We start from the raw sequence: 8,257 nt of genomic DNA, 5'->3' as shown, positions 1-8,257 counted from the left end.
ACCTCTGACATCGCCGCATCACCGCTTTATCACCCAAATCGAAATCTTCTCAGTGATACAGCTCTACAAAGAGGCGTAAACTCGAACTTAGGAGCCTTGGTCTTTTTTTTCTTGCTTGCCTTTGTTTTTTTCTTGGCCACCTTCCCAACATCTGACAATGAGGGAGCGTTATCATTATACTTTTTCATTTGGGAAGCTAAATTTCCAACTTCTTCAACATATTCCTTCACCTTTGCTCCTTCAAAAAAAGCTTGCGTCGCTTGTGACGGAACAAGATCAGTTGAAGAAGTAGAACTGTTGTTAAATTCTTAAGCATTTCAAATTTGCATCCGTATACCAGGAATAGAAGGCCACAGCGTTCCTTTGAATCTTCAAGTACAGCTCGTGTACACCCTACAGTTGGTAACAAAAAAAGATTTAAGACTCTAGATACACAAAATATACCTGCTCAATATATATATATATTAAATAAAAATATGCGATGAATTAAATATTCATAACATAAATCCTACATCTACAGCCCTAGCTTTCAACTCATCGTCATCTTCAACACCGGGAGGGAGTTCAATCTGAATAAACTTCTTATCGGGTGATGTACCCGATGTTGAAATCAGAAGAGGTGTAGGTCTAGCCAATGGTGCATTGGGCACGCCAGCTATAGCCAACATCGTATTACCAGTGTCCTTCTCATCAGGGGTCTTGTTTTGACATCGCGGGTACATCACCTTCGACAAAGTTAGGCGACCCAGTGGACCCACGTCCAGCTCATCCTTTAACCTCTTCGATAGAGTTTTCGATCCCAATGCTTTGAATAAGTGGAAGGCCATCTCGGGCAACTCTTGCCACGGTAATCATACCGCCGAAAAATAAGTAATCATAAGGAAAGGGATACAACCAAGCGGATGTGATCGCACGTTGCGAGCCTCGGGCTGCAAAGATTAGCTAGACATTCCAATACATACGAGCACCAGTCATACTCCGGTATGGCACTCACATCTTCAACCACTTTCAAAAGTTTGATTTCAATGCCGTTGTTCAATGTCGGCGCAAGGAATGATGAAATGCTAAGAAGCACAAACAGGCGGCAGAATTCATCGCCTCCATCTTTGAATTGCTCTGACTCAATATAATTGAACACGTCTCCTAAAGGAATAGAATCAGAATTTGATTTCACTTTGAACTTTTTGCGCCACAGTTGTTTTATGCGCACATATTTTTCATCTTTAGCACCAGGCATGTGTCCAGTAGGTACTATTTCCATCTCTCTCTCACCAACAGGTAACATGAAACAGTCATAGACATCGTACTTAGTAACCATAAACTCCTTCAACTCCGATGCCCCGAAAACATGAGAACCATCGCTAAAAGCCCAAGAAATTCAGGAACATGTGAAAGCGGAAACTTCGAGTTTAAGATGAAGCAGCCCCCCAAATCCAATCCTCTGTACAGCAGCTCGTTGGGCAATGTTAAGCTTACCAATAAGCTTGTGAAGCCGGTTGGGCGACACTTGACGAAACAAAAGAGGGGTAACTTCGGTTGTTGTTCACCTCCGTACTTCTCCATCGATACCATCCGAATCAGAACAAAAAGTACATAAGAAATGCACAGATGTCAGTCAACCTATAACAGTCTACACATTTACATTTACACTTACTCTATCCTCACATTTACACTTCCAAAGATCTTCACATTTACACTTCCAATTTAGTCAGATTTACACTTTATTTATTCACATTTCCACTTCTCCTACACTCACATTTACACTTTCATTATCTTCACATTTACACTTCCACTTTAGTCAGATTTACCCTTTATTTGTTCACATTTACACTTTATTTATTCACATTTACACTTACTCTATCCTCACATTTACACTTCCACTTTAGTCAGATTTACCCTTTATTTGTTCACATTTACACTTACTCTATCCTCACATTTACACTTCCAGTATCTTCACATTTACACTTCCAATTTAGTCAGATTTACCCTTTATTTATTCACATTTACACTTCTCTTACACTCACATTTACACTTACTCTATCCTCACATTTACACTTCCACTTTAGTCAGATTTACCCTTTATTTGTTCACATTTACACTTACTCTATCCTCACATTTACACTTCCAGTATCTTCACATTTACACTTCCAATTTAGTCAGATTTACCCTTTATTTATTCACATTTACACTTCTCCTACACTCACATTTACACTTTCATTATCTTCACATTTACACTTCCACTTTAGTCAGATTTATCCTTTATTTGTTCACATTTACACTTTATTTATTCACATTTACACTTACTCTATCCTCACATTTACACTTCCACTTTAGTCAGATTTACCCTTTATTTGTTCACATTTACACTTCTCCTACACTCACATTTACACTTCCAGTATCTTCACATTTACACTTCCAATTTAGTCAGATTTACCCTTTATTTGTTCACATTTACACTTCTCCTAAACTCACATTTACTCTTCCATTATCTTCACATCTACAGTTCCATTTTTGTCAGATTTACAGTTTTAGTGTTCACGTTTACACTTACTCTATCCTCACATTTACACTTTGAATATCTTCACATTTACACTTCCAATTGAGTTAGATTTACGCTTTATTTGATAACATTTACACTTTCTGATTGTTCACATTTACACTTTTTTGGGTTCACATTTACACTTGGGCTGTCCTCACATTCACAGTCCCAATTACATCACATTTACAATCCCCAAAAACAGGCTCGATTAAAACCCTAACAAATACATTGTCACTACCCATCAATTCAGATTTACACTGTGAATTTAATTAAATATTCAAACACACAATAAAATCACAGAAATTGAAACACACAAAAAAATTGAAACACGCAATACAACAATTACGACTCAAGCATTAATTGCAAAATAAAAAAATTTAAACAAAGAAAAGAATAAAGGATGATCAATGAATTACCTTCAAGCTGAGGTAAAGAAACAAAGATAGGAACTACAAGGGTTTGAATGCGATAGAATACAGAAAAGAAATTGATTTGTTGTATTTGGTAAGCAAGAGAATGGAACAGTAAGGAATAGAAAAGAAATGAAGAAATGTGAGGTGAAAGACAGGGATAAGGAAGGACGGTTTTTTGAAATTATGAGGAGGTTGTATGATCAAGTGGAGGGAAGTTGAATAACGTGCAAGTGACTGATAAGAAACATACATGCAGAATGAACAGTAAGTCTAATAGCCTAAGGAGAGAGGTAATTAGTCTACATATTATTTTAATGTTATAAGTTGCTTTTTGGTGTAATCTTAGCCATTCATCCTCACAATCTAAGGGCTCTAAATGGGACTTATGGACTTAATGACTTAAGGTGGACTCACTTGATCCTTCCTCTATATATATATATATATATATATATATATATATATATATATATATATATATATATATATAGGGTCGGGATCCAAAGAGAACCATTAGTATAATGAGAACTGTGAGAACCCCTCATAGACATTAAATCTCAAAGAAATAAAGGCCTGAGATTAATCTAACTCAACCTACGTCATTTTATTTCTTCTCACTTTTCTTTCTCTCTCTTTCTTCAATGCTCACAACAACAAAAATTCTTATGTTCGAGCATCTATTTCGCAGCTCCGCATTACTACTAATCTTTTGTTTTCTCCCATTCGATCGCATTCCAGGCATTGTGAATTCAACCCGTCATGCTTTGTTACTCAGTGGACGTTGTGGATTCGACGAGGTAAAGTCTTAAAATTGATTTTTAATTTTGTGAAATTAGGGTTTATATTTTTATGTCTTTTCAATTTTTCGATTCATCAATTCAATTTAGTCGAATTAGTCGAAATTAGGGTTCATATTCATCAATTTACTCCGTATTTCTTTTTCGTTGATGATATTTAGGGTCTATATTCATCAATTTAGATTATGGTAATTCATTGTTTTCACTTATTGTTGATTTTTGTTATTGTTGAAATTCTGAATCATACAAAAAAAGCTAAGTCTCATATGGCAATTCAGACAAATTTTGCTACATTCTTTATGCTGCCTAAACTTCTAAATATACAAGAGTGACAAAATATATGTCGATCTGTTGAACAAGTTATGCCTCGTCTAACAATCCGACCAATCTGTTTTGGGGTCCATCTGTATTGCCCCTCCTCAATGGACAGATGTTCTGAATTCTGATGGTAATGTTTCTTACAGGTAGGAATGGAGTTTTGGGCGAGATGGTCAAATAGAGTTCTTTGGCACCCGTCTTTGTGGTACAATTGAACTAAACTAAACTAATTTTGAGAACATATGACCTGGAATAGTTTACTAAGACTCACAATAGTTTTATTTAAATGTGCCTAATGAGCATTGGTTCAAGTTGAGTTAGTTTGTGGAAAAATGGATTTGAGTTTATTTTGATTTACCAATTGTACTGATTCCGAGACCAAGTCCCATATCGCGATTGAATAGTTGAACATGGTTCACATTAACTGTAAAAGTTAAAACTTTGGAGAATTGACCATTTTTAGTATGGCTTATGACAATCTGAGTACTTACTATGTTGTGTCCATGGTTACAGTCTCATCACAAACCCGGAGAAGGACCGTTCAAGCTAAACGATGTATTTGCGATAATAAATGCAGTCTCAGCAATAGCCCTTCTCAATTATGGTTTCTTCCACAAAGGTCTTGTTCCTGGTCTTTGTTTTGTTGTTGTAAGTCCCCTTACTCTTAACTACTTGTACATGTATTTGTGATCCAGACTTTTTAAATGAGTCAATCTCATAATCGTGTTAATTATTCAAGCTCAGGTTGTCACAAATTTAATCTGAGGCTCATTTGATATACTGGTGATCACTGGAATAGGGACTTAGAATAACAGTAATGGCCTATATGTTTTTGCACGACGGTCTTTTTCACAAGCGAATTCCAATCAGTCATATTGTCGATGTCCCTTAGTTTAGAAAAGTGGTTGCTGCTCATTAGGTAATTAGTCGCTTAAACTTTTTAGTTAACCAATTGTCTTCAGCAAGTTTAGCACATAACTGGGATTACGGATCTCGTTTCCGAACGAATAAGAGGGAGTCAATATATTCATCCTTACCTTGTGAACATAGCTGAATAATTGCATTTGATTTCTGGTGTTATGACTAAAAACATTTTAGTGTTTAAAATAAATAAACATTTGTTTATTTCTTTTCTTGGTAATTATGCATAACAGGTTGCAAACTAGGGACCGTATGATTGGAATGGACATGATGGTGGATGAGGTTTGTTTACTTTGTAGAGTAGATAAAGAGACACACTCACATCTATTCTACAAGTGCTATGTGTTAAGCTGTTACAACAGGTTTTGGATGTTCATTGTCCTCCTGAACTGTTAGTACTGGGGCACAGGCATGGCAGCAATCAATCCAAATTGCAAAGGAAGTTTATTGGGGCTTGTCATGTAGCTCTATCTAGTATTTGGAAAGCGAGGAATCAGGCTCGTGTTCTATCCTTTCTCCCACCCAAGGAAAACGAGGAAACTATTTCATTTAAAAGAAAAAATCATCAGTTTATATTATCTTTGATATAGTCATTATAGTTTCTACATTATGAATATTTACATTTTACTTATTTTGCAAGTCAATTAGCTCAAATAGGAGAGCATTGTGCAATGCACAAGATGTGGGTTCGACTCCCACATTGGCTATGAAATTCCAAATCTTTCTTTACTCTAAGAATGAAAAATAGTATAATCGGTAATCGTATTTCCACTATGGCATTTATGGTAGTAATAGTTTTGGTATATATGTTAGTCGTTGGAGTGCTTGTACTGCACTTCTGATCATTGCAAAACTATTTCACTAGCTTATTGCAACTTGTGCAGGTCTGCTCCCGATGTCGGGTATTATTATGAACTCCTAAATAAGTTTACTGTATTGCTTGCATCATGGCACGTTGCTATCATTGGATTTGCGATTTAATAGGCTATATGGGACTCGAACCCATATCTTTGTGCAAAATTTGCACATTGCTCTACCATTGAGCTAATAGCCTTTAAAAATACGCTAAATAAATATGAGTACGAAATAAGTGACATAAGTACACTGAAATGTTTCTCGCTTATTAGTAAGATATGTAATAGATACACTAGAATGCCTTGTTGTTACATAAAAAGGCTGTTAAATGCATTAAATTTCCTCCACAGTCATTTCCCTTAATTATTTCATGCACATATAACCTTATTTCATGCATATAGAACCTTATTTCATGCACATATAAAATTAACGTCTTTAACCACCGATAATTAGTATCATAATATAACCAACTGATGCAGCTAAAGAACTTTTTAATGCACATAGAACCTTATTTCATGCACATAGAATCTTATTTCAACATGTTTCGGATGACACAAAAATGCTCTAGCACTACGTATATGTGATATACCCATCCCGACCATGAGATTGACAGAACTCTTACAAACGCGAAGGTTCCGAAAATATGCACCAGAGCTTTAATTCAAGTAATTTTACATTTGCATTTCTTGATCATACTAAAATAAGATGGCGCCATTATAAGTAGCTCAAGCAACAAAATTCCACACATTTTCCAATAACACAACTCAATTCGACATATCGAAACTAAATCAAATAGCTAGATACATTTTCGATTCTAAATTTCATTATTCAAATCAACAAAAAAAGCTTGAACATTTGAATCAAATCATATAATCACCTTACTACGACGGCTGAGATCCTTGATTGATTTAGTACTGCCATCATTATGATCATCATCGTCACCACTTTCCTGCATCACATCACTCAATTCAATATAATTTCAACAATCCCCCAAAACAATTGAAATTCAAACAAAAACTCATGCAACTAAAGAACTTTTTAATGCACATTGAACCTTATTTCGTGCACATAGAATCTTATTTCATGCATATATAACCTTATTTTTACATATTTCATGCATGTACAAGGTTATTTCATGCACATAAAACCTTATTTCATGCACATAGAATCTTATTTCATGCACATATAACCTTATTTTTACATATTTCATGCATGTACAAGGTTATTTAATACACATATATCGCTTTTTCATGAATCTAAAAGGCTACTTCATGCACTAATAGGGCCATTGCACCCCAAATGCTTACCATTATTAATGGGCCGGGGATCAAATACAAAAAAAAAACACAAGCAGTCATTCAAACCGGGATCAAATACAAAAAAAAAAAATGACAAAACGATGCAGATTTTACATATTTTAAGAAATTATCACGAGCCCATTTTATGCATTCAAACAGAAAATCTAGACCAAAACACTTTTATCTGAAGTAATGAGCTTCCATTTCCTTGAGACAAGACGAGCTTTGATAATTTGGATCATCCGTGGGCCAAATCCATCGATTAATAATTAAACGAACAATTTAAGAGACAAAGAACCATTGAACCACTCAAAATATCTGATACATAAGGCTGCAATTTTTATGGGTTATTAGTGTTCAAAAATTAAAAGAAAAAACAAAAAAGCTTCAACCTGGAATAGTCGAAAACCATGTTAAATCTGATCGTATTTCGCTTTATATCGGTAAGAAACATGATATCGACCAAATAAGACTAAGTATGAGCAACACTAGTGTATTACTCTCAATCAATAATGTCTAAAGCACATTCTGCTTCAGGATTGTTATCATTGAAAAATTGCAAACAAAAAGTTGGAGATGATGGTGAATCACGCTCATCGGCACAGTGCAACAAAACAAACAACCCAAGGAAAGAAAAGTAGTCGTTGAAATGCAGACAACCTATCATTTAATCTTAGCAAATCAAAAAGTATGTTTGACATATCCAGATATGAACACTTCTAACTCTGATGGTTCAAACCATACATCTGGTTGAACTTTGTCAACATATTATATCTGTAATTCGACTCCATTAGGAAAAGATCACAATTAGCAACATCTAACTTTCAGGAATCACGAACCTTACGCCATAAATTAAGCAAATTAAGAGCGTAATCATATAAATGAACATAAATGAATAGACAAATGGATTTTACTCTAAACAACAGCCAATTAAAAAGTGAATCATGAAGATTCTAACATAGGAAAATTGCAAAAATTAGGGTTTCATTAGAGAAATAAACGATTTAAGTGAATTGCATATAAATGAAAGAAATATTGGAGCGAAGATGATGAACTTACAGTGATTTCAACGAATATAATCAGGAGATTAAATCAATGAATGAAGAAAATGATCGCAAA

This window comes from Silene latifolia, chromosome 2, assembly GCF_048544455.1.
Source record: "Silene latifolia isolate original U9 population chromosome 2, ASM4854445v1, whole genome shotgun sequence".
Taxonomy (NCBI): domain Eukaryota; kingdom Viridiplantae; phylum Streptophyta; class Magnoliopsida; order Caryophyllales; family Caryophyllaceae; genus Silene; species Silene latifolia.
This window is presented reverse-complemented; position numbering follows the sequence as displayed.